Below are 9,889 nucleotides of genomic sequence, written 5' to 3' on the forward strand. Positions count from 1 at the left end.
AAAATAATTGGTGGAAATTCATAAAGATATTTGCTTGGTCAGTGAGTGTAAACATGTTCATGATGGTTATGTGATTTGCAGTGTGAACCCTCGTGGATGTGTTATTGTCAAAAGGGATATTCAGAAGTTGATGGATGAAGGTCTTATCCAAATTTTCCAGTCCCGATATTGGGGTAAAGATGTGAATGTGATAGTGCCAGTATTCAAAACCCTTGAGCGGGTAGTTATCCAATTTAATAGTAGCAACATCAATAATGTCAATAGATTGGTATCACCGTTGGTCATACGGTTAACGGGCCATATCCCCTACTCATCCGATAAAGTTGTGCCATAGCAGTATAATCCACTATGTAGAGAATGGTTAAGAGGTTCCTCTTCCAGTTGCAGACCCAGTGGTAAATATTGCGGATGTAGCGAAGATGACCCGTAGTGGTCGTGTGTTCAGTCCAATATTTCCAAAAGCTGTTGAAGACGTGTCAGTGGGAAAGAAGACAAAGATTCCTGTAGTTGATCCAGTTAGTGCTCTAATGTGTCGGTCTGATGAATCCAGCAAATTGAAGACTAACGATGATGAAGAGGTGTTACGCCTGATAAAAAGAATTGAGTTTAACATTGTGGAGCAGCTACTCTAAATGCCGTTGAAAATCTATGTGCTGTCATTATTGATGAATTCGAAGGCACACAAAGAAGCATTACAGAAAGTGTTAGACCAAGCTTATGTTGAAAGTGGTGTTACTGTGGATCAGTTTGACCATATTGTTGCCAACATCACTTCTTGTAACAATTTGAGCTTCTATGACGAAGAACTTCCTAAGGAAGGCAGGAATCACAATTTGGCACTTCATATTTCGATGAATTGCAAGGAGGACGCTTTGTCCAATGTTTTGGTTGACACAGGTTCATCGCTGAATGTGTTACCCAAGTCAACTCTACCAAGACTCTCCTATCAAGGCACCCCGCTGAGGTTTAATGGCGTGGTTGTTAAAGCGTTTGACGGTTCTCGTAAAATTGTCATTGGAGAAGTGGATCTTCCAGTGAAGATAGGTCCGAGTGATTTTTAAATTACTTTCCAAGTGATGAATATCCACCCGGCCTATAGCTTCTTGTTGGGAAGGCCATAAACTCATGAAGTCTGAGCTGTGACGTTTACTCTACACCAGAAGCTGAAATTTGCGAAGAACAGAAAGCTTGTCGTTGTTGGTGGAGAGAAGGCATTGTTGGTAAGCCATTTGTCATCTTTTACTTATGTTGATGCTAAGGAGGAAGTTGGAACACCATTCCAAGCCTTGTCCATTGCTGATGAATTAAAGAAAGATGGGGCACCCATGTCTTCCTTAAAAGATGCACATGAGGCTATTCAGGTTGGCAGTATTGATAAATGGGGGTGCGTTGTGGAAGTCGTCGAAAATAAGTGTAGGACCTCAATTTTGACCCTAAGACCCTGTAGCATTAAATTCATGACCATCAAGCTATGGATAAGCTAGACGTCAATAAAACCAGTGTCACCACCACGCTTTTATTGTTTCCAAGGAAAAAGGGAAAAGTACGAACAAAACCCCAAAATAAGAAGTTTTCAAATCAAAACTAATAAAATGCCAGAGATTATAGGTAAGGGGGTTGGTTACACAGAGGGAAGGTGTTAGCACCCAAAGTGTCATAGGTACTTCTAGGGAGCCCTTTCTTGTGTGCATATGTGTTTTATACAAATGATGTTTGCAAATAAAAAGAGTGTGGGGATGAGAAAATAATTCATTAATTATATTTTTGTGTTTGATAAGACCTTCGGACTTGTGCCTACGTACCAACATAAAAACGAGGGATCAAAACCTCGTAGTTCGTGGTATCAATTTCGAAATGAATGAGTTGTTTTTAACAAAATTTTAGTTTGAAAGAGGAATATAAGGCCTAAAAAGGTTAGGATGAGTGTTAGTCCTTTTAGAATGAGATTATAGTTAAGTTCATTCACAAGTTTGATTAAGAAAAGAGTTTAAAAAATGCAATGGAATAAGGCCAACGTTTCTAATTTGCAAAATGGTCTAAGGTTAGAAAACAAAAACAAGCAAAAAAGATTTTAAAAGGAGTGGGATATTTGAAATTAATGAAATGGGGAGGAGATGAAGAGACTAATCCTAAGCACAAATTTAAAAGTTAAGAGTTGAAAAGATCTGATCAATGGGATGCAATCCACAGACAAGAATGTCATATAGAAACCCAAATTTCCCTTGGACTTTAGAATCAAGCAACATCAATACAAAAATAGGAAGGTGAAAAGGCAAGGCATCAAATAAAGATACCCACATCCAAACTTAGAAACTCCATGATATTTTGATAACATGAAATAATATCACATTTTTGGACTTGATTTAATTAAATTATATTGTTATTTGATTCGTTTTATCTTATATTATTCGATATTACTTGGTATTCTATTATTATTTATTTCAGGTAACATTATTTGAAGCATGTATGAAAAGGAAAGAAAAAGGGTGCAAAAAGAGGATTCTGTAGGAAAGCAGCTCACCAAAGCCCAGCCCACGTTTGGGGCAAGGAAATTGGCTGTGACGAACGCCACACTCATGTGACGAGCGTCACGCCCCTCTACTTAGTGTTACGCCCGTAACACATGGTGTGACGAACGTCACACCCCCCACTCCTATTTTTCTGGCTTTGACGCGTAACAGAAGCACGTTCTCCCCTACTCTTCCGCTTGACTCGTTGACACGTTAAAAAAAACCCACTGAAGAGACTTTGGAATGAAACGGTTACTTTATGGATGAATATAAATAGACCTCAAGGGATCTAATTGAGGGATCCTCTCCTTTTCGCCGTTCAAACTTTTACAGCAATATATTTTCCAGCATTCCATTTTCTCAGCATTTTTATTTCTTTAGCATTTTATTTTCTTTTATTTGCTAGCTTAATTTTTAAGCATTTAATTAATTTTCTCACAATAGTTTCTACACAAGAAACTATTATGTACTTTTACTGGATCTAACCTTACGTTAGATCATAGTATTTTATTTTTGTGTTTTTATTTTACTGTCTGATCGAAGATTGTGAAGAACAAATCCAACCGGTTTGTGGTGGAGTGTTCAAGCATCGAAGCTAGAGAATAACCAAGATTTCTATTAATTCTACAGGTTCATTAATTTATTGTTTTAATTGATATATGCTTCGCGCTGCTGTTTATCTATACTGTTTTTCTGATATGGCTGTATTTAAGCATAATTATTGTTTAGGCTTGTTTAACATGTCCGACTAAAAAAATTTAGATATCGGTATGTAAAGTAAGCGGAATAAAGGAATCAAAACTGAGTTGGTTTAAATTTATTTAAAAATATAGTCACTCTTTTTACGGTCTCAATTTACAGAGTTAATACCAAAGTTTTTGTACGAAAGTAAAAGACATAAAGAAGTTAAAATCAATAGAACGATGGTTTGAGCTTTTAACTGGACAGTGTAAATCGAACATTAACTTTAAATCAGGGCGAAAGAAATTTTTAAAGTTAATTAAATTCTAATCATTTTCAAAAAGTATTTTTAAAGGTTAAATGTGAGGACGAGAGTTAAGCATTTAAGTTTAATCATATAATCTAAGTCAACAGAGCGAGAGTTTGAGACGAGGGTGTTTAAACGGTTAGTATTTTCTCAAAAAGGGTTTCTATAGATTCTATGGTTTTCTAAAAGTAATTTTAGATTTAACTAAATAGTGAGAGCGTACGCTAATATAAAGCCATAGTCTGATTCAACAGAGCGAGAGTTTGAGAAAAGACTTTTAATCAATATTGTCTACTAAAAAGACTTATTTTAAAACTAAGAAACCAACGAAGATTTGATTCCCTAATTCCGACGAACTACATACCAATATCAGTGTTATTTGATATTTAATCCAGATCCAATTTTAGTTTTACTTTTCCCCCTAATCATCAAAGTATCATCCGCCTTAGCTTTACGAAGTAACCTTAGAAAAACGGTATATCGATTCATTAAGTCCCTGTTGTAGCACCTCAAATTAGCACCTCCCATTTGTATATACATTTCATTTTTAGGTCATTAACATTACATTAACATTGCATTCATATTGCATAGTCCATTGCATCTCATCAGGCAAGACTGGTCAGGAGATTCAACTGTGCAAGGCAACAAGAGCATTCTCCATGAGAGCAAAGCCCTAGGGTGATTCCCATGAGTTCATATGATTCAAGGATCACTTTGAAGCAATTTGGCTAAGTGTTGAAGGCTCAGAACTCACCAGTGCATGATCAAATCATCTGAGGCCCATGAAAGTCAACAAAAGTCAACTGCAAAGTCAATTGTGGATTTGAAGGTGGGAAGTGGGTAGAGATGCTTCATTCATGTTCAAACAAGTCTCATTTGACAGTTCAAACATCAACATTGAAGAATTTGAAGTCAGATCAAGACTTTCCAAAAATAGCAGGTGGCCTGTAATTTGAACTTTCCAAAAACGGAAAGATTTTGGACCAACTTCAACTCAAGATTACATCATCAAGAAAGCTTAAAATAAAATTTTGTCCAACATGAAAGTTGAAGATCTTTCTCTTCCATTTCCAAAAAGTCCAAGATCATGAATTTCTCATGTGTGGTTAAGGAGATATGATCCAACCATGGCAAAGTGTGTTTGAAAATTCAAATGGACATAACTTTTTAACCAAAGCTCCAAAATGAGTGGTTCTTTTTGCATTTTGATCCTCATAACATGTACTTTCCAAGCATACCATTACATGACATGAATTTCATTTGCATGGTCTTTGGCTTATTCATGAAGATTTTTGAAGAAAATTGCATAGCATCATTTTGGATAATCATGGGCATACAAAACCAATCCTAAAGTATGCATGGGATGTTTTTAAATGGATTTGGGTCAGAAATTGGCACTGTTCACGCATGCATGGGGTGCATAAAGTGAAAATCTCATTTGGCACACACACCTTCAAAGTTGCTAATCACCTTTGGCTTTGGCTTAAACATGATTTAAACATCATTAGCATGAAGTATATAAGGTTAATCTTAACTTCCTTGGCCATTAACACAGATTTCAAATCTGAATTTCAAAATCACCAAAATTTTCTCTCAAACTTTTTTTCAAATTCTTCACACATGAACACTTTCTATTGATTGATTCATCCTCCTGAAGCATTTCTGAGCAAATTTGGACGTGGAATCAAGACAAATCGTGGCATATTGAGCTAGATTCAAAGTTTGAAGCATCCATGGCATTTGAAGATTAAGCTGGATTCGTGTGCAATTGAGCTTCAAATTCATCATTAACTACCTCACTAAGCATTGTGGAGAAGAATTGAGCCATTACAAGCCTTACATTACGTGATTCCAAGTTCTGTTCATCAGGAAGGTCAGGATTCGACCTCTTTAATTTTCAAAATTATTGTGATATTCATGTAGATCCTTGAATGGTGATGATGCTGATGTAAATTTTGAGTGAAATAGAGCAATATCCATGAAGATACATGCATTTCAAGTTTTGATGCCATTTTTTCTTTTCTTCGATCTGGAATTGTTATGGTGTTTTGGTGTAAATCATTGCTTGATCTTGAATGTATGTGGAACGAGGAATCGAATGCTATGCTTGTTTTTAATTTCTGGACATTTTTTTTAATCTGGAAATTTCAGATGAAGATCATCATGATCTTCATCTTCAACCTTTGAAGCTCCTGCGTTTCCAGTATTGGCTAGGGTTTGGCTACCATTTTGCTACGAACATCCATCCATTAGCTACGAAATTGATTAGGCCACGGTTTCCATGTTCCAGCAACATTTTCTCTGGTTTGCATGCGTGTCTTAGGGTTCCATTGGGATTGGACCACGTATTTGCCTTGCTTGCGTTTTGTATGGTCCAGATTGGTTTGACCATGCCAACTGGGCGTTTGACTGGTGACTGGGCGTCCTAGTCATTAATGAAACGCTGCGTTTCATGAGGAAACGCGCGCCACATTTGAATCTGGAAACAGATCGAATCCGGCTGAAGACTTTTTTTCAAAATGCCATGCCATTTATTCCTTTTCCCTCCTATTTTCTAAGGCTTGCTCATTTCCATTTCCAAATTTTTCCTCAACTTCAAAAAATCACAATAAATTGAAAAATGCTCCAATTGATCTCCAATTTTTTGCTATGTGTTCCTTATCCTGTCTAGTTTTTTATGATCATTAAATTGCAAGTTGTGTCTGGCTTAAAAAAATGATTTGTCCTAGGGTGATTGAACATGTATCCCTTCATGATATTGCTTTGTTCCTTTGATCATAAAATGCTTGTTTCTTATCCAATGATTCTGAAATTTTGTGTGTGGATTCTAGACATGTTGAGCGACATTTTGGCTTTGGTTTGATATTTTTCCCATGCTCCCATTCTGTTTTATGCTCATACTAACTTGGTGTGACAATTTGTGTCACACATTTGATTGTTTGCATCGTTCAAGGTGATTGCCATGCCAAATGATATCCAATGCTCCTGATTTTTTGTATGATGATCATGTTATATGTCTTGTGTACTCATGAATGTTTCCAAGATTATTTGAGTCATTTTGGATTTGATGTGCATTTTTCTTCTTGATGTCTCAAATGTGACTAGCTTTGCATACCTTGCCATGTTTTGCTCATGAAATGAATATGCTTAATGATTTTGATGTGAGACTTTTTGAGACTTATTCTTGATTGGATAAGGTTGATTCATGTTAAATTTGAGGTTCTGTTTTGACTTTTTTCTCCATCTTTGACCCTAGGCTTTGACCTAGTGGTTTGTGGCTTACATGTGGGCTTTGATTTCAGGTTTAAACATCCAAGTCCATAGTTGATGATGCTTCCTCATTTGAGCATTGATGTTTGCTTTTGAGTACTAACACTTGTGTGTTTTGTAGGTTGATGCTAACTCATTTGAGTTTGCCTTGTGGCTTGCACATTGTGAACATTGTCTGTGTGTTTGTTATTGCCTATTGATTGTTTGTCTATACAGTTGAACTGATTGGTTTAGATTTTTCACAGGTACCTAAGTTGCTTTAAGTTCACTTGAACTTGCTTTGCTAGCTTGGTTGCTTAACCACTGAGGTATAATTCCTTTGACTTCATGTAGTCTGGAAGACCTGTCCTGTTATGTGGGCAGGCACCTGTCTGAAGCCCTCCTTAAGAGGCAATGCTTGTGAATGTTTACTTTTGTGCCAAGCAGGTAAAGACCTCTTTAGAGGCAATTGGCAGATAAAAGGGATGTGCAATGCATCCCCTGATATTCAGTTGTGTCATTCACCTTGCTCACACCATTGTGTTGATTCATTGTGAATAATAACCGAAGATCATGTTATGTCAGTCATCTGTGGAGAAGAGTTCCTACATTCTGAACTCCCACACCTTTCTATTTGAGTCAAGCTCTCCCAGGCCAGGGATAAGAGCTGTGAGGTCTTACCCTCACTTACCATTTCATCTGCTTCACCCTAACTCTCAATGTTAGGGTTAAGAGCTAACCACACCCCATTCTAGTTGGCTTGGTTTTACAGCCTAACCTTGTATGAGCCCAATTGTTTGCATATAGTGTGTGTGCTTGCTTTATTGTGCTTGTATGTGTTTGCCTGTGCTGTTTAGGATAGCTTGCTTCCTGTGCAAGTTAGATAGAAACCTTAACATAGGGATCGTATGTATGACAACTTCTAGGCTCGAGTCGTAGTCTCCCTAGTAGTTTGTGTCTCCCTTTGTCTCTGGTTAGGATAGAAGTTCTTTCCCTGTTTAGGGGAACTACGTCGCCCTGATCCTCATACCAGATGAGGTACGTAGGCAGGAGATGAGATGATCTCTCCGGGCGCCCTTTTTCTTTTTCAACCCTTGGTGTTGTGTTGGAGTATGATGTAAGTCCAGCGATTGGCATTTGGTTTCCTGTGTCTAGTTTGTCGTGTGCTTGGAGTCTGACGTAAGTCCAGCGATTGGCAGTTGGTTTCCTGTGTCTGGTTTGTCGTGTGCTTGAAGTCTGATGTAAGTCCAGCGATTGGCATTTGGTTTCCAGTGTGTGTTTGTTGGTTCGGAGTCTGATGTAAGTCCAGCGATTGGCATTCGGTTTCCATGTTTTCCTGACGTAAGTCCAGCGATTGGCAGTCAGTTTCTTGTGTGGTTTTGTTTGGCGTGCGTTAGCCGAGCTACGAGTGCTCTGATTCTTCTCCGATCAGAGAAGATACGTATGCATAGGATGCGACATCCTAGCGAGCACGTTTTCCTCCGTCCCGAACTACGTCGACTCTGATGTCTGTGCCTGACAGACTACGTAGGCCTAGGATGCGATATCCTGCTGAGTTAGTTTCTCTTGTCTTTCTGTGTTTCCTTCCAGCCTTGTGTGATGTTTGAGCAGTGTTTAGCAACCCTTATCCTTTCTTTTATGTGTGGATCCCGTCGAGTACGACGGATGCGTAGGGTTGCTAATACCTTCCCTTCGTATAACCGACTCCCGATCCCATCTCTCTTTGGTCGCGAGACCACGTCTTTTCCAGGTTTACTTCGAGCGTTTTCTTTCCCTCTTTTGGGATAAATAACGCACGGTGGCGGCTCTGTTGTTTCGTTTTTCCGCCGGTTTTTCGCTTAATGCGGCACCTGTGGGATCGATATCTTTTAAAACTACGCGATTAGACTGTGCACTTGCAGTTAATACCCCAATAGACTCATAAAGTTGCGATCAAGTTTTTGGCGCCGTTGCCCGGGACTTTTATTTAGTCAATATCGTAACTCTTCTGTTACGCTGTAGAGACTAAGGCTATTTCTATTTTTCCCTTCTTTTTCGTTGATTTGTATGCCACACACTCACTCACAAGGGGAACTGTTTTACTTACGAATCAACGATGTTGAACGATATCTCCGAGTCTTATGACGAATTCGGGAGTATCGTGTTGCGAACAATCTTCCTCCAATCGAAATTCCTGATCTCAAAAATCTCCTTCCTTCGCCGATACCCGAGATGGTAGAACCAGCTCGTGCTCTTCGTGATTACGCTGCTCCATCGCAAGATGAGCCACATTCGTGTATTGCTCCACCCGTAATCGAAGCGAACAACTTCGAACTTAAACCTTCGTTGTTGCAAGCAGTGCATTAGAACCAACTCTCTGGAAATCCTACCGAGGATCCAAACCTTCATTTATCCGTATTTGTCCAATACGTTGATACTGTAAAAGCTAATGGTGTCACTTCATAGGTAATTCGACTTCGTCTCTTTCCTTTCTCGTTAAGAGATAAAGCTAGAAGATGGCTTCAATCTCTTCCTTCCAACTCAGTCACCACACGGAATGAGTTGAAGAAAGTTTTTCTGGCCCGATATTTTCCTCCAAGCAAAACAGCTATGCTGAGAGCCCAGATAAATGGATTTAAACAGAAAGATAACGAGTCTCTTTTCGAAGCATGGGAAAGATACAAGGACATGATGAGACTTTGTCCTCACCATGGTTTAGAGGACTGGTTAGTAATTCACACCTTCTATAATGGTCTCTTGTACAACACAAGGTTAACAATAGACGCTGCCGCCGGTGGTGCGCTTATGGATAAACCTTACGCTGACGCTTATCAACTCATCGAGAGCATGGCCCAAAATCATTATCAGTGGGGAAGTGACCGAACAATGGTAGAAAAACCTCAAACAAAAAGTGGCATGTACGAGATAAGTAGCCTTGATCATGTTAATGCAAAAGTGGATGCTCTTGCCCAGAAAATTGAAAGCTTAAATGTATCACCTCCAGCCACCGTGGTTGCAGTAACTCAAAATTGCGAAGTCTGTGGAATTCAAGGTCACACGCCTACAGATTGTCAACTCCTAACAGGAATCCAAGTAGAGCAGGTGAACTATGCTCAAGGAAATCCCTACTCGCATACCTATAACTCAAACTGGAAGAACCATC

At 38.7% G+C, this 9,889-nt stretch overlaps 1 non-coding gene across 1 annotated transcript; it reads right to left on the reverse strand.

Annotated features, from left to right (window-relative positions):
* Window positions 1-9,336: 9,336 nt before the first annotated feature.
* On the reverse strand, window positions 9,337-9,443 carry LOC127124815 (small nucleolar RNA R71). The gene has a single exon (XR_007804288.1). It is a non-coding gene; the product is annotated as a small nucleolar RNA R71 (small nucleolar RNA).
* Between the last annotated feature and the right edge of the window lie 446 nt (window positions 9,444-9,889).

The sequence above is a fragment of the Lathyrus oleraceus genome, chromosome 2, assembly GCF_024323335.1.
Source record: "Lathyrus oleraceus cultivar Zhongwan6 chromosome 2, CAAS_Psat_ZW6_1.0, whole genome shotgun sequence".
Taxonomy (NCBI): Eukaryota; Viridiplantae; Streptophyta; class Magnoliopsida; order Fabales; family Fabaceae; genus Lathyrus; species Lathyrus oleraceus.